Genomic DNA, 22,960 nt, shown 5'->3' with positions numbered 1-22,960 from the left:
GTGGCAAGCAGAAAATGGATGAAAATCAAGCAAACCTCTCAATCCATTTGTGCAGGGAGCGAAATGAACCCCCAAATAGAGGCAGGACAGAGCCCCTCCTGGAGGCCATTTCTCCAAGTGAGTTCGGCCTGCTTTCTCTCACCTTGCATCCCCTGGCTGGGCCTGCAGTCTGGCTGAGTCATTCAAGGACAAGGGGAGACCCAGCAACAGAGGAGTTTCTGCTTTGCGTTGGAAACAAAGCTGAAGTCCTGCCATGAGTTCTGCCGCCTCCCATTCGGAGAAGGCCCAAGGGCGCCTTAATCTCTGGGCTAGACACGGGTTGTTGTTTTATAGATTTTTCATTAGACCAACAGACGGTACACCCATAAAGGGGGAAATGGTGGGGTACAAGCTGAAGAGAAGAGAGAATATTTTCTATCTGCCTGCTTCTGTGAGAGTTCCCAGGCGGCTCTTCTCCCTCAAGAATGGCTCCATGGCTGCCTTCGTGCGCCCAGGTAGATTTCTCAGTGACTCAGTCATTCCTAGGCTTCAGCAACTGCTATAATCAGAAAGTTCATAGCTTAAACCCAAATGCCCCCTATGGATTCTCAGCTAATTTCCCCTTTATTCTAGGCTCAGAAAGATGGGGGCACCCCCTTGCACCGCCGTTGCACAGCTGAAAGCAACTACTGGATCACCTTGGATTCCTTTGAATCCCTCCTGCAGCAGACAGCATCTCTAGGATCCACCGCAGTTTCTCTAACTGCCCAGGCTTCAGGGGGAGGAACACTGCGTGGGCGGCAGCACCCCCAAGTCTCAGGGCTGACCTCGGAGCCGGCAATGTGGCCAGAAGGCAGGGAGAGGGTCAGGGCGTGTCACGCTGTGCAGGGGGCAGCAGGCTGCTGAGCCACAGGTTTCGCAGGCAGCTCCAACAGGAATGCACGCAGGTGCCCCTTGTGGAGTGGGACCGAGTGGGGCCCCTGGAAAGGAGCAAGTTCAGGAAGAGCCGAGGGCCCAGAGAGGGGTGGGGCAGCTTCCTTGGGCTGCTGTAACAAGGACCAAACGCTGCAAGGCTTAACTCAGCAGAAACCCATTCTCCCATGATCCTGGGCGCTTCAAGTCCAAAATCCAGGCATCCGCAGGGCCGCCCTCCCTCTGAGACTCTGGGTTGGACCCTTCCTTGTTTCTTCCTGGCTTTAGGTGGTGGCCTTCCCTGGCTTGCAGCTGTGCAACTCCAACCATCACAGCCTCTGCCCCTGCGTCTCTCTTCACGCCGTCCTCCTCCTCTTACAAGGACGCCAGCCCTGCGGGGTCAAAGGCCCACTCCAACACCTCGTCTTAGCGTGACCTGCAATGACCCTGTTTTGAAAGAAGGTCATATTCTGAGGTCGTGGGGGGTCAGGTCTTCAACAGATCTTTCTAGGACCACAACTCCATGTATGACAGGTGTTGGAGACGCTATGTCAGTTGCCTCGCCCAACAGGCAAAGGGCTTGATATGCCAAGCCCGTCGGTCCCTGAGCGAGCCCTGCTCCTGTAGGGAGTGAATTCCACAGCATCTGGCTTGCCTTGCGTGCTGTGGCTCTGAAGAACCTCCACCCGCAAAGCAGAGACATGGACAGAAGCATCTAGAAGTTGCTGGAGGACACTGAAATATCCGGGCTCCAGGGATGGGGGTGGCTCCCCAATAGCACCTGCTGCGAGGCACCCATGGGAAAGAGGGACGCTGGCCATCTGCATGGCAGACAGGACAGGAGAGAATGGGGAAAGGCAGGGAAAGGAAGCCCAGACAATGCTTTATTCTCTTTCCCCATGCAAGACAGGGACACCACCTGCTCGGGCTCCGTGCGGGCAGTGCGGCAGCCCGGTAAGTGCCAAATGTCCGCAGGTTCCAATCCTGGCTCCACCTCTTCCTAGCTGCATCACTGAGTGAGAGATTTAACTCCTTCAGGCCTCAGTTTGTCCATCTGTAAAATGCAGATGACGGTGCCTGCGTCAGGGGAGGACATGGGAGGCACCTGGTAAACTAACACAAGCCAACAACTTTTACTTCTTAAACATATTGCCGGGAGGCTGATGCTTCAGACCTGGCCTGCAGGCTCCCTGCTTGCCCATGGCTTACACAAACTGTCTTGTTCCTTATCTCCACTTCTTTTGCGGAGCAGGAGGACCTGGTCAGGCCAGATCCCATCTCACTGCCTGTGGGCTTCAGGGACTGCCACAGTGAGAGAGGGAAAGAACTGTCATCCATCTAGTGACACGCTGTGGCACCTGACACCAGACACCTGCAGCTCTCTGGCCACACCAGCAACCCCCTTCCTTGTAGCCCCTTTGTAAGCCCCAAAACACCCTCCTCCAGCAGAGTGGTGATCTTGAGACCCGGATGGCTGCTGCCCTCTCATTTGGCAACAGATGTAGTGTTCCCTGTCCTTCACCCCGAGCCCTTGTCCTCGTTATTTTGACTGGCACCGGGAACAGGGACTGAGCTTTTGGTAACAAAACTGTGCCTGGTGCACAGTCAGCAGTTGGTAAGTGTCAGCTCTGATCATCATTTCTAAGGCTTTTCCAGAACTGTCCTTTTTCAGCTCACAATTCTGGTAGAGAGACGACCCCTTGGGAGGTAATGAAAGCATGAAAGACACAAACTAACAGTGACATTAATTGAGGTTTAACGAGAACCTTCATTCCAATTATTTCGTTTCTATAGTGGTCCTGTGCGGCTGTCACAATTGGCCATCCCTTCTCTCTTTCATTAATGAGAATCTCACTGTCCGAGAGGCTAAGGGAGCCGTCCAGAGCCATGAAGCAGGCAGGGTTGGAGTCCACCACAGTAAGTCAAAGGATCAGGTGTGTACCGGGGCTACACTTGTTTGCGGTGACTTGACAAAGGGAGGTTGTTCAGCATCTCCCCGGCAGTGAGAACACCCCACATGTTCTGTCCTGCTGTCACCCCTGTTGATGCCACCAGGGCTTCCTCCCTGGCCACCCTTTCTGGAGTCTTTCTGGAGGCTTTGGCCTCTGTACCCGTAGTACTTGCTGATTGTTCCATGCCTTAGGCATGCTTTGTCCAGCTAGCTAGATTTCCAAATGTATAAGGTCTTATTCCTTCCTTGAAAGCAGAAAGGACCCGTCTCAACACAGCTCAGTCGGTATGAAATTGATATTTGATGATTTAAATGAATAAATGCCCCATGGACTCCCAGCCTGGTACCTTGCATATAACAAGTACTCAATAAACATGTGTTACCTTCTAGTGAGTGAGGACCAAGAGTGCTAAGTATCTGGGGTGCAGTGAAAAATATAATTTGATATTTGACCTGGTTTCTAGCACAGAGCTGCTGAAACCCTTGGTGCTCCCTGAGTGACAGGAATGTCTTTGAGGGGCCAGTGTTGTGGCACCGCAGGTTAAACTGCAACCTGCAACTCTGGCATATGGTATCAGAGCGCTGGTTAGAGTCCCAGTTCCTCTGCTTCCAATCCAGCTCCCTGCTAATGCACCTGGGAAAGCAGCAGAAGATGCCTGGACTCCTGTCATACATGTAGGAGACCCAGATAGAGTTCCAGGCTCCTGGCTTTAGCCTGGCCCAGACCTGGACATTACAGCCATTTGGGGAGCAAACCCATGGATGGAAGATGTTTTTCTCTCTCTGTCTTTCCCTCTCTGCCATTCTGCCTTTCAAGTAAATACAATAAATTTTTAAAAGAAAGTGTCTTTGATTATTCATGATGGGCTCCTTTCAACTTACTGGAGTTTATGCTAAAGAGGGGACTCTTGATGGGAACCCTACACTGATCGGAGGGTTGGAACTTTCAGCCCCACCTACTGACCCCGGGGGTGGGGAGGGTAGGCGGGGCCTGAGTTCAATCACCCGCAGTGGATGACTTAAATCCCTGCAGGAACGGAGCTGCACCCGGAAGCTCCACCCCACACATCCACTTTCCCTGGCCTTGTGCACCTCTTCCATTTGGGGCTTCCTGAGTTGTACCCTTTAAAAATGAGTAATAATGAGTAAAACGTGCTCCTGAATTTGGTGAGTCATGCTAGCGAATTATTAAATGCACAGAGGGGTTGTAGGTATCCTTGAATTCATAGCTGGTTGGTGTGAAGTGTGGGTGGAATCCTGGGACTTTTGACCAGTGTCTGATGCACAGTCTTGTGGAACCAAACCCTTAACCTGTGGGGTCTGCACTAACTCCACACAGTGTCAGAATTGAGCTGAATGATAAGATATACATTTGGTGTCAGAAAAAAGGACAACTAATATTTAATGACCAGTCACCAGGGTGGAGCAGGGGAAAGCCCTGATCTGGCATCTATTACTATGCTGTGAGTACTCCTACCATGGCCTGTATCAATCCCCAACCATCAGTCTTACTTGGGAGGAAAGCGCTTTAACCAAACTCAGGCTTCACAGGTGGCCTAGAAGTTACTCCTGCCTGTGCCGCTCCTATGGGCCCCGTGGTTCTGGGCAGAGCCTCTGTGGAACCAGGAGATGAGGCAGAGGGGAGGATCCTTTCAGAGAGCAACAGAGATGCTGAGCTGCTGCTCACAGGGCCCCTGCCCACCCCCATCCCTGCCCCACCCTGCTCAGGACCAAGGATGCAGTCCAGAAACCAGGCTATTCCCCTGCCCATAGCAGACTGTTATTGCTCCTTGGGCACACGGTGGAGAGGGGCTCTGAACAAATGCCATCCCTTCTCTGTGCTGGGCAGCAATGCAAATCCCAAGGCCACGCTGCCCGAGTCACTAGAACTACAGAGAGGCTTCCTAAGTTCTCGGGACTCCTCTTCCTCACCTGTGGAAGGAAGGGCCAGGGTAGCGCCACACAGGTGTTAGATATTCTTCCTCTTCATGTGGTTGGGATCAAGTGGGCTCCCTTCACCCCACATTACTCGTACTCTAACAAAACAAAGCGAAAGAGAAAGAAATGACGTACAGAGATCTCACCGAGAGGCCGGGCATCTAACACTGCCTCCCCCAGCTGGCTGGCTGGATTCCGGGCTGTGATCTCACCAGCCGGAAAGGAAGACGCCCTGCCAGCCCATGTAAAGGAGCAGGTGAGTAGAGGCCCCTTTGAGAGGGGGCAACCTTTCTACCATGGTGGCTGTCCTTGGTGCCTTGGCTGCAACCAGCATCCTTTCTCCTCAAATGAGGTCCAATTTCCTTGTTGCAGCCTTGAGGGAGAGAAGGAACAGCTGCCTCCTACCTCTACAACATATCTCTGCAAGGTCTGGGCAAGCATTGTTAAACACCGCCCTTCATATTTCTCCTGCTCTCTTACAAGATACATTAAAGGCCTTCAATAATGGGCCGAGGTCCCTGTGAGGAGGTTGCTGTTCACCCTAATTCCTCTAATAATTAGTGGTTGTAAACCACTTTGAAGATAAAAGGCATCTTCGAAGAGCTAAGTCCTATTATGATTAGCTTTGCAATATTTCTTTGCTGATGCTGATGAGCACATCAAAGCCAAACATAGCCACAGCATGAGAGCTGCTGGTTAATTAGATGTATTTCAAGGCGGCTGGTATATATTAAAGAAACTGCTGCAAAATTTATCAACATTAAAAAAGTATCTGCTCTCTTCCCAATAGGAACACGCTCTTCACAAAGGCTGTCAGTGCTAATGCTTGCAACACAAGCACGGGGAGAGGACCCAGTGCTAATAGGCCTGGAGGAGAAAAGCAAGATAACACCTGGCTTTGTACAACACCTTCGGGTTGCCGACATGATTCTACCGATCCTGCCTGATTTTGTTTTGTTTCTGTAATCATGCTGTGATATAAGCAAGTAATGGAGCACTCTCCCTGCTTCATAGATGCTGTAAGTACGTAGGATCACAGGTGGCAGAGGAGGTACATCAGGCTGCCGTAACTGCAGACCTATTATCAAGGCAACATCATGGAGGCTCCACCCAGACTCCCTCGGGTTTGTGTGCGCCCTCCCCCAGCTTCTCCATGCCTTGGCTTCTAACATCTGCACCTGCGAATCTTAGACGGTAGATCTTGGTCCACATGGGCAGAGTAAGAAGTGCCTGGAAGCTTCCTCCTCCCCTGTAAGTAGAAAAGTAGAAGTAGAAACGCTTGGTGCCCTTGCCCCCAGTAGAAAAGCTCCGTACTCCTGCCCCTTGTAGGGAGGAACTCGGAGCTGTGGTATGCCCTTTAGAACACTACTGTGGAACAGAGGCTGGAAGTTTGCCCAGGATGTCTGTTTGGCTTCTTCCCTTCTCCTGTCCTGTTTCCCACGCCTTTCCCAGATTCCTTCATGAATCATTGACCTGCAAATTAAATGGGGACCCAACCCGAGACAATGCTCTTGATCCAGCACCAATGACACTATCTTACGTATACGTTCGATGGAATACATTCTCCCAGGTTCCCTCAGTTTTTTTTTTTTGTTTGTTTGTTTGTTTTTTTTTTTTTTTTTTTTTTTTTTTTTTTTTTTTTTTTTTTTTTACAGGCAGAGTGGACAGTGAGAGAGAGAGAGAGAGAGAAAGGTCTTCCTTTGCCGTTGGTTCACCCTCCAATGGCCGCCGCGGCCGGCGCACCGCGCTGATCCGATGGCAGGAGCCAGGTGCTTCCTCCTGGTTTCCCATGGGGTGCAGGGCCCAAGCACTTGGACCATCCTCCACTGCCCTCCCTGGCCACAGCAGAGAGCTGGCCTGGAAGAGGAGCAACTGGGACAGAATCCGGCGCCCTGACCGGGACTAGAACCCGGTGTGCCGGCGCCGCTAGGCGGAGGATTAGCCTAGTGAGTCGCGGAGCAGGCTTCCCTCAGTTTCAATCCCTCCCTTCCAAGTCTCCCACCCTAAATATCCATCTTTTCTGTGCCTGACCCCATACCCTCAACTCTTACTTGATTATTCTCAACGTCCTAGAATCATGATGTTCCAACTCCTTCTGGAAAAAAATGGGTCATTGTGCTCCGCCCAGCCACATGGAAGGCACTGAACCAGACAGATGCTGTGTGAGATACAGAGTTGTATTTCAGACCACGATGTCCCCGATGAAGTTATAATCTGGCAGAGGCTGTGATAAGAGCCTGGAAACAATGAGAGCGACAACTCTGAGTGGTCCTGGAAAGTGAAACCACCCCCACCACACTGTACGACCCTGGCTCATACCCCCTCCACACAGTACCATCACGGCTCACACCCCCTCCACACGGTACCATCACGGCTCATACCCCCTCCACATGGTATGACCCTGGCTCATACCCCCTCCAGCACACGGTGCGACCCCAGCTCACACCCCCTCCAGCACACGGTGCGACCCCAGCTCACACCCCCTCCACACGGTACGACCCCAGCTCACACCCCCTCCACACGGTACGACCCAGGCTCATTTACTTCATTTGGAAAGCAGAAGCTACTGTCAACTCCTTAAGAAAACAGAACTCAGCCGTGGTGGAGACAATCCGAATGAATGGATAATCCATGAAAGAGGAGGTTTTATTTAAATCTGGTTTGAATCACTACTATCATTTAAATAATGGCACTTTAGGAAGCTGTTTTAGAAAAACTAGGTAATTCACAGCAGGAAAACAGCTAATTAATAACAGAGGTGGACTCAATCTGCCAAATTCTTTAAAATCTGTTTCGTCATCTATAAAATGAGGCTAATGAGTCTTATTTTGCGGAATTGCTGTAAGGGTTACATAAAAATAATGTAGGGGCTGGCGCTGTGGTGCAGCGGGTTAGGCCGCCACCTGCAATGCCAACATCCCATGTGAGTGCTCTTCAAGCCCTGGTGGCTCTTCTCATCCAACTCCCTGCTAATGCACCTGGAAAAGCTGCAGAATATGCACCAAGTACGTGGGTCCCTGCCACCCATGTGGAAGACCTGGATGGAGTTCCTGGTTCCTGACTTTGGCCTGGTCCAGCTGTGGCCATTGCGGGCATTTGGGGAGTGAACCAGCAGATGGAAGACCTCTCTCTCTGTCTCTCTCTCTCTCTCTCTCTCTCTCTCTCTGTAACTCTGCCTTTCAAGTAAATAAGTTAATCTTTTAAAAAAAATGTGCAGAGTATCAAAGATACCTGGCACAATAGGAACCACATAGTAGGTGACTGCTATTATTATTTCCAGATTTCATATTCCTGAGACAAAGTACAGTTCATGCACATTTCAGAGACTCTTAATACATGATGGCAAACTGCCTTCCAGGAAACAGTTAAACAGAGCCATACAAACTCTGCCCACAAGGGAATCTATCGAAAATGCACACTTGATTTGCTCTTGGGAGAAATCTGAAACTCATGGGGCCACAGCTGCCTCTGTAGTGTCATCCCCCAGCTCCTTTGCCACAACCTCTGCCCGCCACTCTTTTGAGCCTTGACATCACACCATTCCCTTGTGTGGCATGATCTTCCCTTTGTCTCTGGTAACTACTACGAGGACTCAACATCTTAAGAGCATTTAGACTGAGGCAACAAAAACATCACAGACTGGGTGGTCTATAAACAACAGAGATTTGTTTCTCCCGGTCCTGGAGGCTGACAGTCCAAGATCAGGAGGCAACAGGGTCGGGTCCTGCCAACATGGCTGGGTGCACTCTGCCAACTCCTCAAAGCAGCCTTGCATAGCAGAAGAGAGCAGTGGAGCTCTCTCAGGCCTGTTTAATCAATAAGGGTACTAAAGTGTCCCCATGAGAATTGCTTCTCAAAGGTTTCATTCCCTGGGACCATCCATTTTGGGGGTTAGGTTTCCAACTTACAAATTTTGGGGGACATAATTATTCAGCCTGAAGTATTCTACCCTTGCCCCCCAAAATTCACATCTTTCTCACATGCACAATACATTTATTCCATCCCCAAAGCCTTAGCTTGTTCTAGCATCAGCTCAAAAGTCAGAAGTCTAAAATCTCATCTAAGTCAGATGTGGAAAGGACCAGTGCTGTGGCGACACAAGTATCCTGGCTGCTCCACTTCCGATCCAGCTCTCTGCTATGGCCTGGGAAGGCAGTAGAAGATGGCCCAAGTGCTTGGGTTCCTGCATTCACACGAGAGACCTGGAAGAAGCTCCTGGCTCCTGGCTTTGGATCAGCACAGCTCTGGCCATTGTAACCATTTGGGAAATGAACATCAGCAGCTGGAAGACCTCTCTCTGTCTCTCCCTCTCTGTCTGTGACTTTGCCTCTCAAATAATTAAAATCTTAAAAAAAAAAAACAAAAACAAAAACAAAACTTGGCCGGTGCCGCGGCTCAATAGGCTAATCCTCCACCTAGCAGTGCTGGCACACCGGGTTCTAGTCCTGGTCGGGGCGCCGGATTCTGTCCTGGTTGCCCCTCTTCCAGGCCAGCTCTCTGCTGTGGCCCAGGAATGCAGTGGAGGATGGCCCAAGTGCTTGGGCCCTGCACCCCATGGGAGACTAGGAGGAAGCACCTGGCTCCTGCCTTCGGATCAGCGTGGTGCGCCGGCCGCAGTGCGCCGGCCACGGCAGCCATTTGAAGGGTGAACCAACGGCAAAAGGAAGACCTTTCTCTCTGTCTCTCTCTCTCATTATCCACTCTGCCTGTAAAAAAAAAAAAAAAAAAAAAAAAAACTTAAGAAACTAAATCAGATGTGGAAGAGACTCAAGGTATTATTCATTCTAAGGCAAACTGCTTCCCAGTTGTGAATCTGTGGAATCCAGCAAGAACTGTGCTTCCAAAGGACAATGGTAGGACAGGTACAGGACAGACATTCCCACCCGCAGTGGGAAAAGCAGGAGAGAAGAGAGGAGTGCCCCGTCCTGAGCAAGCCTGCAGCCGTAAGAGTTGAGAAGTCTTCTTTGGCTCAGCGTTCTGCCCTCCAGGCCCATGGGCTCCAGTCCTGCCGTCAGGACCCGCCGGAGTGGAGTTCCTGCTGCTGGGACACACTCAGCAGCTTACTGGCACAGGGTGAGCAACAAAGGCTCTGGACAACCTTGCCCCATGGACTTGGGTCGCTTCGGCCCTGCGGTTTTGCTAGACACAGCCTCCACGGCATTTCCCACGGGTCAGAGTCATGGACCGGCAGCCCCCCCGGGCTGGTCTGGCATCTCAGGGGTGACTCCACGCCCACGTCTCCCCTGAGAATTTCCCATCCCACGGCAGTTTCCTGCCTGGCTCACACGTCTGCAGCTCTGGGCAGCTCCATCCTTTAGAACTTAGGCAGAGGTGGCCACGACCTCAGAGCAACAGTGTCGTGAAGATGCTGCCGAATGCCTATCTCCATAAAAGGGGCAGCCGTTGAGACCTGCACCGCCCAGGGGGCCACCAGAGCTGCCTGGGGCCACCGAGCATCTTAGAGACGCCAGAGTGCAGAGAGCACACCCTCCAGGAGGTGCTGCACAGCTCATGTCATGGTTCCACAGGCACGAGGGCCCCTCCTTTGAAATCATTCCTCTGTGCACTTGGGGCCTGTGGTGCAGGTACCAGCTGCATGGTCTCTGAAATGTCTTCGGGGTCCGTGTTCCACTGTCTTGAGCAACAGGTCCAGGCTGACTGACTAATCTTCCAGGACAGTTGGCTATGTGCATCATGCTCTCTGCAGAACCGCCTCTCTCATGCTTATGGACAGGCTGAGAAGCTCCCAAATCTTTACTCTCTTCTCCCCTTTGGGTTAACAGCTCCATCTTCAGGTCATGTCTCTCTTCTTATGTTTCCCTATAAGCCACCAGGAGGAATCAGGATGCCCATTCAACTTTGCTAAGACATTTCCTTGGTCAAATACCCAATTTCGTCACTTGCAAGTTGCACCTTCTACAAAACAGCAGGACAGGAACACAAGTCACCCAAGGACTTTGCCACTGTATCACAAGGATGCGTCTTCTCCACTGCTCTACAACATGGTCCTCAGTTCTATCAGAGATCACAACGGAGTGGCTGTGCCATCCATGTTCTTACCACTGTTGTGTTCAGGATTGCTTAGGTCTTCTCCCGGGCAGCTCTCCTGCTCTCCTGTGAGCCCTCACCAGAACTGCCTGTCAAGGCCCATTTGTGGCGATGACGGCTCTCTCTAGCATGGACCTCACAACTCTTCCAGCTTCTACCCAGCACCCAGTTCCAAGGCCATTTCCGCATGTTTAGGCATTTGTTGTAGCAGCACCCAACTCTCAGCACCAAAAATCTGTGTTCGAGATCTTCAGAGAAACAGGACCACTGGTAGACATTTATGTGTGAGGGGATTTATTACAAGAAGGATGGAGGCCAAGAAATCCCACAGTCTGTTACCTGGAGAACCAGGAAAGCCGGTGGTGAATTCAGCCTGAATCCAAGGGCCTAGAACCAGGAGCTGATGGTGGAAGTCCTAGTCTGAAAGCCCCAGGGAGCACCACTGATGCACAGCAGAAGGAAGACCATGGAAAGACTACACATACATTTTAAAATTTGTATGCACAAAAGTAAACTTAACTTTTAATTCTATTTTCCACAAACTTTAAATATATAAATGATGTCTCCTGGTGGAAGGAGGACTCCCCCTGAAACTAAGCCTCTAAGCACAGCATCTGCTCTCAGCAACAGGGAGCAGAAACTTTCCCAATGGGCCACCAGGGGCAGTAGTGAGTAGTGCCGCTACCTTTTTCACCCTTTGATTCCCCGACCTGTGAATCTTGGCTTTTGGAGAAATAGCACCTCACACTGGGCATTGATTCAGAGTGCCTATAGCCTTTTGAAGAACCTTACTGCAGTCATGCAAGGTACCACCTAGCTGGTGCTATCACTGAATCTCTTCAAAAGGCCATTCCATTGTTCTATTAAGTTGTTTAGGATACTGGGAAACATGGTAAGAACAGTGTGCATGAACATGGCCCGCTGCCACGCCTGTTCTGTAGTGAAGTGAGTTTCTTGACCAGAGCAATGCAGTGTGGAATACCATGAGTGTGCGCTGTCTGTGCTAAACCCCACTAATACTTAACAATCTCACTCAAGGCACACGTTCTCCAAGAAGTCATCCTTGACCTCAGTATAGTCTGACTTAAGTACTCTTACTCTTGGTTTCCATAGCTTCCAAGGCTTGCACCTGTTGTAGGAATTATTCAAGGTAAAGATCCACTTGTCTATGCTGTTTCACCACCTCTCTCTCTCTCTCTCTCTCTCTCTATCCCTCTCTCTTTCTCTCTCTCTCTCTCTCTCTCTCACACACACACACACACACACACATACACACACACACACACATGCAAATGCCCCCAGAGAAGGGACTGTACTTAGAAGAGTGTCTGGTGCATTGAAGAAGCTAAATAAACTAAGATCTATAAGGAACACATAAGGGGAGGTAGGCAAGCCACTGTTCTCTTTTCTGAGTCAGGCTCAAGCAGAAAAGAAAGCCAAAAACCACTGCTTAACGTACAAAGGGCTAAGCTATGACACAGTAGGTGATCATCTAAAAGGCAAGAGTCTAACATTTCCTCCTGAGACATGGACTTGTGGGAATCATCATGAGTGTGGACAGCATGTTCTTACTGTGAGTTTTAGCACTGGTAGGAAATGAGAGAAGAACACGGACAACAGTGGTCTGGCCTGCAGAGACAGCCCCATCTGTCATCTCAGCCACAGTTTGCCCATTGAACCTCCAGGCTGCTCCCCCTCTGCCCCCCATTCCTGTCCTGTCAAAAGGCCGGCAGGAACATGCTGCCCTAGAAAGCTGCTTGATCGGGCACCAAAAAGTCAGGTCCAGGTGCTCATTTCCTCACCATATGGCCTTGGAAAGTTGGCTACTGCCCTGAAGATGTGGGAATCCTTGCCCCCTCCCTTCCTGTCCCATCAGAGGTGGCTCAGAAAGGACAGTGGATGTGGGAGTGGGCAGCAGTGCTGTGCACTCATGCAAACACCCCTCCTGGTTGCTGTGCAGAGGCCAGAGAGCAGAAAAGGGAGGGCAGAGGAGTGGGGACGTGCTGCATGGCGGTGGTGGGATCTGCTCCTGGGAGTGACAAGCTGCTGTGGAATGAGAGAGGCCAGCAAAGCCTCCAGGTTCTTCAGCCCACATGCAGAGGGGCTGGAGAAACAGACAAATGCTGTCTTCCAGGGCCCCCCTTCAGGAACCCAAGTGATTCTCGCTTATTTCAGCAATTCCACGGATGGTGGAACAGATGCCCTACGGTCCAGTACTTCAGGGACTGGGAGCTCAAGAAGGCCAGGAGCAATGGCCAGCCTGATGAACTTGGCCTCTTCTGAATGTGTGGTTCCCGTGAAGGCTAAGAACAGCAACGGCGGCACTGCAGCCTGCAGGCTGCAGCCGCGGGGCCTTGGGAAGCGGAACAAGCGCACCGCAGCACGTCTGTCTGTCATCCCTTACTTACTGGCAACCCCCAGCTCGCCAAGGACCCGAAACTCTCCAAGTCTGCAGGGTGCTTTTGCTACCAGTGACTTGAATCCCACCTAGAAAACATGCAAGAGATGAGCCACACCCTGCTTTCCACTGGGAGCCATGGTGTGAGGGGCTTTATGGCAACGTTGGAAAAACCAGGGGGAGATATCCCTTGTAGTGGGGCTGCCTTGTTCCAGCAAAAAAACAGGCCTAGCTCTCTCCTTTCCCTGGTTGCAGACAGGAGGTAAGGAGAAGCACAATGACCCTGAATCCAGGGACTGTGTCTTGCAGACTCCCGTTCACGAAAAGAGGCGGAGGCCGGCACTGTGGTACAGTGGGTTAAAGCCCTGGCCTAAAGTGCCGGCATCCCATATGGATGCAGGTTCTGGTCCTGGCTGCTCCTCTTCCGATCCAGCTGTCTGCTGTGGCCTGGGAAAGCATAGGAAGATGGCCCAAGTCCTTGGGCCCCTGTACCCACATGGGAGACCCAGAAGAAGCTCCAGGCTCCTGGTATCGGATTGATGCAGCTCCGGTCGTTGCGGCCATCTGGGGAGTGAACCAGCGGATAGAAGACCTCTCTCTCTGTCTCTACCTCTCTCTGTAACTCTGTCTTTCAAATAAATAAAAATAAATATTCAAAAAAAGAGAGAAGGGGGAAGCTCAGGTTACCTGGACATTCCTTCCCAGCCCTCAGCAGCTGCTCTTTGCTTCCACTGGAGCTCACTGTTGAAGACAGAGATGCAGAGTTTTGACCAGAATCACTGTCCTTCCTGCCTGAGAAAGAAACGCAGTGGGATTTACAACAAGGACCTTGGGGGCAACTAAGGAGAGCGAGCTAACAGGCGCCGGCGGAGAAGCAAGTGCTGAGACGGGGTGGGGGTGGGGTGGGGCTCCTTGATGAAGGCAGTTTGGGAACTGCGAAGACTGAACCCGGAGAGGAGCTCTGCAGAGTGCTCTGGCCACGTGCTAGGCAGCACGGTCTGGGAGCATGCGTACAACGACTGCAGGTGACAGCAGTGACTGCAAAGGACACCGGCGCAATCTATCATTCTCCACGCTGAGGCCAAATCTCAAGCCACAGCCAGATCCGGTAGACCAGATGCATCCTACTAGTGACCCTGGTGCCTGTGGAGCACGGGGATGTGAAACAGATGTTGGTCAGGGGCTTCCCACGCCATGCGAGGCAACACAGCACTCAGGTGCCACGTGGACATTCAGCGACTAGTCACCAAGCACAGGGACCCTCTTAGGTGCCACATCCTGCAGGCATTGGGCCCAGCGGGGAGAGAAAGCAATGAGTACACAGACCCGGACGCCGGGCCGAGGAAGAGACCCCTGTCTCCAGCCACCCCCTGGCGCGGCTACTGTGCATGCTGGAAGCAACGGTGAGGGTGGGAGTGGCGGTGCGGGGAGCTCTACTCTCTAATGGTTTCCCAGGTGGCAGCCGTCAGCAAAGCTGTGGCCCTGGGAGAGCAGGACAGAAGTGCTGCCTGGTCTTGCCCCCAGCTGCTGACAACTGGGAAATTTATTTAGGAAAAATCCAGGGAAGCTCCATGGAAGCTGTTAACAGTGCGATTTCTAGATGGGAATCTTAAGAGATGATTTTCATTTTCTTCTGAATTTGCTAATCCTTTTGTCATTACGATGCATAATTTGTGCAATAAAGGGAGAAAGATATGTTTTTTTTTAGAGAAGGAAATTGGCCTGGCTAAATTAAAGTCATTAGGAAATACATTTGGAGAAGCAGGAAGGGGCCAGATCTTACGGTGATGCATAACATCTGACCATAGTACATTATGGTTTACAAAGCAATTTCACACACACACACAATCTCCTTCAAGGCTTATAAGACTTTCTCAAGGTTACACTGAAAATAAACCTTAGTACAGGGAAACGCATGCCCTTCAGGTCCCCGGTTTCTAGACCAATGTGTTTTCCATTATTTCCCAAGCCCGTGGGTAGCTGACCTCACTCCTCTTTATAGCTGGAACCTTCAGAAAGTTCCTGCACACCCGCAGGTCCTAACGCACCTCTCCCTACTCTTGCAGAAACCAAGCTGATTGATCCATGCATGCATTTTTTAAATTAGTCTTTAATGAGTCCCTATCAGATTCCAGGCATTGCACTGCATGTTTGTGACACCGTGCAGAATCGAAGAGCTGTCCAAGCTGCAAGGAGAAGCTTTAATAAGTACATCAGGGAGGCATTTGCAGCAGCAGACGAAAAAGCTACTGGGGATGCCTGCATCCACATCACAACGCCTGCTTCAAGAACCAGCTCCTCTCTCCCAGTCCAGCTTCCTGCTCATGCACACCCTGGAAGCAGCAGCTGATGGCTCAAGTATTTGAGTTCCTGCCACCCATGTGGGAGACCTACATGGAGTTCTAGGATTCTGGCTTTGGCCTGACCCAATCCTAGATGTTGCAGGCATTTGAGGAGCGAATCAGCAGATGGAAGATCTCTCTCTCTCTCTCTCTCTCTCTGACTCTCAAATAAAAAATAAAAAGAAACAAACAAGTGAATACATGATACAAATCACAGTAGCTGCCAAAGAAGGCGAGGGTACTGGTGAGTGACGAGCAGCAGAAGGGGCTGATCTGGACTAGGGTGCTAGCCTTTCACTCAAGATCCTGCCCTTGGCGCCGCCGCGGCTCAATAGGCTAATCCTCCGCCTGGGGCGCCAGCACACCGGGTTCTAGTCCCGGTCAGGGTGCTGGATTCTGTCCCAGTTGCTCCTCTTCCAGTCCAGCTCTCTGCTGTGGCCCGGGAGTGCAGTGGAGGATGGCCCACTTGGGCCCTACACCCCATGGGAGACCAGGAGAAGCACCTGGCTCCTACCTTCTGATCAGCGCGGTGCGCCGGCCGTAGAGCTGTGGCCGCGGCGGCCATTGGGGGGTGAACCAATGGACAAGGAAGACCTTTCTCCCTGTCTCTCTCTCACTGTCCACTCTGCCTATCCAAAAAATAAAAAAATAAAAAGATCCTGCCCTTCATTGTCACTGAGCCCGCCCAAGAAAAGGCAGGTACCTGTTCTACAACAGTCAGAGCTTGCAGGAGACCAGCCTGATTCTCCAAGGATACATATTCTGGATGGAGAGGCAGCATGTGAAGCCAGAGGAAAAGTTAATTAAGAACGCTGGGTGCACTAACATTAATGAAACAGATAAACAGACCCCGTAAGCCCTCCCTGGAACAAGGCAGGGATTATCAAGCAGATCATCAGCGACGTCCCAGGTCTACACAAGTGACCCTGCAGAAGGTCACAGAAGCCTAGGCGTGGGAACGAACGGGCATAACCAGACAGAAAATATGTGGCTACCGTGTCTCCCTAACTATGCTCTGAAGATCAGGAGGACTGCAGGCCACCAAGGCTGACCATGAAGACGATTCCAGCACCAGGCGGGCTGGCAAGTGCTGAAAACACCAGCCTAATGAGCTGGTATTCAGAAGCAAAGCTTAACACCTTCCTGGAGCAGGGACCTGGTGGGGACAGAAAATTCAAGTCAGGTCCTGCTTCCCGTGATCTGGGCTTGGTGCGCTTCCAGAAAACACCATTGACCAAACAATACAAATGAGGAGGACAGGAGATTTTTTTTTTTTATGGTGTTGTAGAGTGTACAAAAACTTTTATAATCTATGCCTATCACATGGGTTGCTATCTTATTTGTAGCACACAGACATTATCCTACGGCTTTCAAAGATTGTGTTATCTTGTTTGTAATAAAAACATGCCAGGAGTTACAGATCCTGCTCGACAGCTGGTGGAGGGGCGGGGCTGGGGATGCCGGCAGGTCACAGATACTGCCTGTGCCGCTGAGTCATCATCACCAGTTCCCATTGTCTCCAAAGCATTGCAACGTAGCAGGGAAACCTCTGAATAGGTGAAGGCAGGAACCGCATGCCTGCTGCGTGGCCCTCAGGGGGCCTCATTATATGTTTTCCCTGCTTGGCAATGAACGGCTTTGGCTTTACAGAGCCCTGGGAGAAGGGCCGGCATTTTGGCGTGGAGGGGCGTCGAGGGTTATGCTGCTACCCACAATAATGGCATTCTGTTTGGGTGCCGGTTCAAGTCCCAACCTCTCCACTTCTCATTCAGCTCCCTGCTAATGCACCTGGGAAAGCAGCAGATGATGGCTCAAATACTTGAGCCCCTGCCACCCACGTGGGAGACCCAGATAGAGTTCCCGGCTCCTGGCCCAGCTCTGCAGTCATTTGGGGAGTAAACTAGCATATGGAAGACCTCTGTTTCTCCTTTTTCTTTCTCTCTGTAATTCTAACTTTCAAATAAATAAATAAATAAATCTTTAAAAGAGAGAGAGTGAGAGGCCCGTGTTCAGGTCTCCCTAGAATTCGTGGGATGTCCAGTGAGTGAGCTACCTCCTCCGGGCCTGCACCCTCCTCTGTTAACCATGGGCAAGAGCAGTGCCTCTTTAGAAGAGCTGTTGTGAAGATAGTAAGACACACAGCACATGGAGTGCTTAGCACAGGGCCTGGCCCCCACTGATGCTCACTAGAGCGCTGTTCTTTTTATTACAGAGAAAACAGCACAGCAAACCCGCAGACCAGTCCAGAGCTCTGTGGTGTGGGCATTCTCCTTCTTGCAGGAGCTCAGCATGCCCCAGTGGGTGAGACGGGATGCCCTGGGCCCTGCAAAAAGAAAACTAGAGTCGGGGTTTTTTTGGGTTTGCTTTTGAAACATATTCCCGCATGTTCTCATCCCGGGCTTCCATAACCTCATTTGTACATAAACCACCAGAATCCACCAATCATTTCTTTTCAAAAATGCTTTATTAATTTATTTTCTTTTTTTTTTTTGAAAGGCAGAGACACATATTTTCCATCCACCAGGTCTCCCACCAGTGAGACTGGGCCAAGCTGAAGCCCGGAGCCCAGGACTCTGTCTGGGTCCCTCACGTGGGTGGCAGGGACTCAAGTACTCAAGCCATCACCTGTTCCCTCCCCAGGTAGGCGTTAGCAGGAAGCTGGATCAGAAGCAAAGTAGTTGGAGTTTGAATCAGGAACTCTGACATGGGATGCAGGCGTCCAGCGTGGTGCCTTAGCCACAGTGCCAAACACTCGACCCCGTTTTATTTCTTTGTACTGATGGACACAGCTGGAGATGGAAACCCCCTCCCAGCAGGCATTCTCAGGCAAAAGTCCTACAGAGTTCCCCACTCTCCTCTCTTCTCTTTCTTACTCAAAAAAAAAAAAAAAAAAAAAAAAAAAAAAAAAAAAGAGGTTTCTGTGCGTCACCCAGATCAATGATGTGTTTATTTAAAGGTTCTCTTTGATTTAACTGTGTTTTAGGTGCTTCCCCTCAGAACCCAAAAATCTTGCAGACTTTTTCCTTGATCTGTAATAAAACTCCCTCAGAGGTGTTTAATTCTAGAAACAGCCTCTGCAAAGCCACGTTTTCTTTCAAGAAAAAAGACATCTAAATTACACACACCCCACCCCGCTCAGACACAGTCTCAGATGGCAGCAGGCCGGTGTCCCCCGAATCTGGTTTCCTGCTCTGCCACCGTCCACCCCCGTGAATTCCACACCTTGCTTACGCTACGGAAAGCGCCCCATACGCCTCCAGCCTCTTGGGCTCCCACGTTTGCCTTGAAGGGACGCATGCTGGGCTCATTTTTTGTCATTTATTCCCCCAGAATGTTCTCTCAAATGCTCTGCTTTGCTTTATCCTACAGCCCGCTGGGTGAATCCCCCTGACCCACCCCCCACCCCAGCCCCTGGCCCGATCCCAGCCTCCCCACACAGAGATTTCTGGAAACAAGCCTGCCCTATGTCTACTTTCAACCCTAGTTCCAGAGCCTCTAGATTTTTCATCCAAGCAAAGTGTCTTTTTTAGAGCCAAAACTGACTTCTCAGAGAAGAAAATCTCACCCAACTCCCCCCGCCCCCGGGGTGAAATGCCAATACCATTTCTGATCAGAAGGGATGAAGAAAGACTTGCCAGAATCAGATGTGTCATGCTAACGCAAGACAAAGTCAAATAATGGGGGTAGAACTGCTTTTCAGAGCAGCCAGTGCAGGCTGCAGAACCCACTTCACACCTGCCTGTGGCTCACCACTTGTCGGATCACTGGGGGCCTGTACTGCCTTCCCAGTCGCTCAGCTGGCTGTCTGGCCAGCAGCCTCTGGTGCTCAAGGAACACGCACAAGGTTTAAGCAACTGATAAACCTGCTTTCTCAAAAAATGGCTTGCTGGGGCACACATCTGACACAGCAGTTAAGATGCACCCCATATAGGAGTGCCTAGCTCCTCTTTTTTTAATATTTATTTATTTGAAAGGCAGAGTTATAAAGAGGCAGGTAGAGAGAGAGAGAGAGAGGTCTTCCATCTGCTGGTTCACTCCCCAGATGACCACAACAGCCAGAGCTGCGCCAATCCAAAGCCAGGAGCCAGGAGTTTCCTCTGGGTCTCCCATGCAGGTGCAGGGGCCCAAGGACTTGGGCCATCTTCTGCATTCCTAGGCCATAACAGAGAGCTGGATCTGAATCAGCACCCATACCGGATGCCAGCCCTGCAGGTGGCAGCTTTACCCACTAACGCCACAGTGCCGGTCCCTGCTCCTCTACTTCTGGTCCAGCTTCCTGCTAATGTGCACCAGCAAGGCAGCAGGTGATGGTTCAAGTATGTGGGTCTCTGCCACTCATGTGGGAGGCCCTGATGAAGTTCTGGGCTCTTGGCTTTGGCCTAACCCAGCCATAGCTGTTGTGGCTATTTGGGGAGTGAATCAACAGATGGAAGATCTCTCTCTCACTCGCTCGCTCTTGCTCTCTTTCTGCCTCTCTCTGCCTTTCAAATAATGTGAAAATAAATTTTTTGAAGATGACATTTGAATGCCAAAGTCAAACAAATTAATATAGTGGTTCTACTCCGCTAACATTTACAGGGCGGCTCCTGGCACAAGGGTAACAGGAAGGAAAAGCAGGTGACCCATTTATCTCTACCCTCAAACAGTTTGTGGTCTAACTGAGATAGGTGCATATGACACATGTTAGGCAGAATGAGGAAAAGGAGATAAGAAAAGGTGTGCCTGCGTGTGCCCTGAAAAATGGCTAGGATTCATACCACACAATGCGAGTGGTGGCTATCTGTGCTTACTGAGTTTAAGATTGATTTTTCTTCTTACTGTTTTCTATATCCTCTGATTTTTTTACAATAAATATATACAATGAATTACTTTCGAAGAAAAGTAGAACAAGTGATAAAGAATGCTGATTTGAGTGATAGATTCAGACTGTGTGGAGGAACAGGTGCGCCTATCGCCCCGTGGGAGAGGCAGAAGTAGCTAGTGAGGAGATGGGGAAGGGAAGGCGATTCCAGGCAAAAGGAATGGCCTGGGAAGGTCTCCAGGCTGCAGGGCGGGGGTCGACAATGGGGAAAGTGTGACCAAGATGGCAGTGTGCATCGGCACAACAAGGCGCTAGAAGTAGGGCTGGGAGGGCCCGAGGGCCTCAAACGCCAGCCTAGGTGGTCTCAGTTACTTCTTTTCCACGTACCTTTGCCCTCTGTGTTTTGTTAATTGATCACTCATCACACTGCATTATATTGTCTGTTCCCACTAAGTTTTCAGCTCCCTGAGGTCAGGAATCGTGGCTCATTCATTCTGAGACCAGCGTTCCTAGCCCGGTGACTCGCGCATAACAGGAACGGACAAAATCTTCTTGGATGGCCTGAAGTCTAACGGGCTTCTCTCTTTATTTGTAAATGACAAGGAGTCATCGTGGGTTTCAGGACCTAACAGACCTCAAGGAGTTAGTATGTGCCAGGCATTATGTGAGGCACCTTGATTGTTTTACCTGCTCCTACCTATCACCTTGTGTGATACTGTCCATCCTCATTCACATACAAGGCTCAGGAAGCTTAGGTAACCTGTCTAAAGGCACTTGGACAATAAGGAGAGAAGTCAGGACAGCCTGATAACAGTATGAGGACTGCAGCAAACAGGGAGAAGGGAGACCACACTAGAGAGAGGCAGTAAGGACCCAAACAAGCATAGGCACGCTGAGTGGAAGTACGGAGGGTGGCCACGAGGGGGTGTGTGGGAGCAGTGTTGACAACTGAGGGCTGACAAGTTCCTTAGACCTATGGTTTAGATATTAAAGTGGGTGTCCCACAAAGGCCCATGTGTTAAAGGGAGGTCTGCAGGTCACTGGGGACATGCCCCAGAAGGTAGTTCTTATTTGACCTCTTGAGGTCTCACTGGAGGGTTGATATAAAATCCTCAGTTTGGCCCCACCCACTCTCTCTAATTTCTTGCTGCCATATGATTCTTCCCCCACCAGTACTCTGGCCATCCATAGCCCTCGTGGAGGCCAAACCAATGCCCGGTCTTGAACTGGAACCTCCAAAACCGTGAGCTCAATAAACCTTTTCTCTTTATAAAGTTCGCTGCCTGTGGGTTTTTGTTAGTAACAAAAGCTGATTAATACACTTATCTACAGCATCACACGTGTTTGGAACGTTGATACAACTAGCCCTGACCACAAACAAACGCCAATTTCCCCAGCCTCCAACAAAAAACAGTATTGGGAGTCAGAAGGGGCTTCTGGTTCCATCCCAGTCACGGATTAATCAATCTCCATCAGCCTCTTTCCCCACTCTGAGCCTCATCTGTAAGCTGATTGGCTGGACAAGACATCTGCTGGGAAATTAATTAACTATTATGACTTGAGGAGCAGAGAGGCAGGGACAGAGAAGAAGAGAGATCGCCTGTCTGCTGACTCAGTCCCCAAATGCCCACAGCGGCCGAGGCGTGGCAGGGACTTAACCATTTGAGTAATCACCGAGGACTCCAAGGGTGTGCACCACCAGCAGGGGGCTGGGGTGGGGAACAGAATGGGGACTCCCTCCCAGGCGCTATTACATGGGGTGCCCAACTACTGCAGGGAATGCCTGGCCCAAGGCCATCCTGGAGATGCGCTCACGGACTCGGGATGCTGCCTTAGCGTGTTCACGCCTGTGGTCACGAGATGACTGTGCAGTCCGTTAACATCTGCTTGTCCCGCTGGACTATACACAGTCTGAGGCCACGGACTCCTGTTGCCAACCACGTGTCTTCCCAGAGCTCCACGAGAATGTTGAGGCTGATACCCCGTGTGGGCTGAATGGGCAGACAGCTTGTCTCCAGCCTGCCCTCTTTCCGGTTAGAACCACGTGAGGACAGCCATGGCCTTAGGGACTCTTGTCTTGCCAGGGCTTCTCCACTGGTGCTGGTTTTCTGGTGCTCACATCTTCCCTCTGTGGCTCAGATGGTCAGTTAGAATCAGATTTATCCAACTTGGGGAATTTCTCTGGTTTTCTGACAAAGAGGAGATTCTGAAATGATTTGTATGTTTATACTCAAAATATTCGAATTCTCAGGTGGACACACTTTCATTCATCCTCTGCCCTCGGGCCCAGAGACTTCAAGGCCAGGCTAACAGGCAGTAAAGTCACCCATCTCCAAGACTCAGGAACCCAGCAATGGTCCTCTCTCCTGCTCCCCAACCTCAACTCCACTTCTCCCTTTAACATGCCAGACCCTTCCCTTTCACAATTCACAGTTGGCAAGGATGCATGCTGGGGTTCTTGGAGGCGAGAGGAAGCTTAATTGCAAGGGCCCTCTATCCAAGGTATCCCAAAACTGCTGCTTGGGGCCATCGGCTCCATTCCGGCTTCCGTATGGCCAGCATCCTGCAGCATGTCCCTCAACACTGAGACT

General features: G+C 50.9%; 1 protein-coding gene across 10 annotated transcripts in view; it reads right to left on the bottom strand.

Moving 5' to 3' along the window:
* Positions 1-22,960, bottom strand: part of CRACR2A (calcium release activated channel regulator 2A) — a 212,075-nt gene that overhangs the window by 94,036 nt on the left and 95,079 nt on the right. For 2 of the 10 annotated variants that reach the window (XM_070048428.1, XM_070048427.1), the window contains exon 2: positions 13,914-14,018. The exons of the other annotated variants lie outside the window; for them this stretch is intronic. The gene's annotated coding sequence lies outside the window, so the exon portion shown is untranslated. The remainder of the gene's footprint in view (positions 1-13,913; positions 14,019-22,960) is intronic. 10 annotated transcript variants of the gene reach the window in all.

Source organism: Oryctolagus cuniculus, chromosome 9 (genome assembly GCF_964237555.1).
Source record: "Oryctolagus cuniculus chromosome 9, mOryCun1.1, whole genome shotgun sequence".
NCBI lineage: Eukaryota > Metazoa > Chordata > Mammalia > Lagomorpha > Leporidae > Oryctolagus > Oryctolagus cuniculus.
Note: the sequence above shows the minus strand (reverse complement) of the source record. Positions and strands in the feature narration are given on the sequence as shown.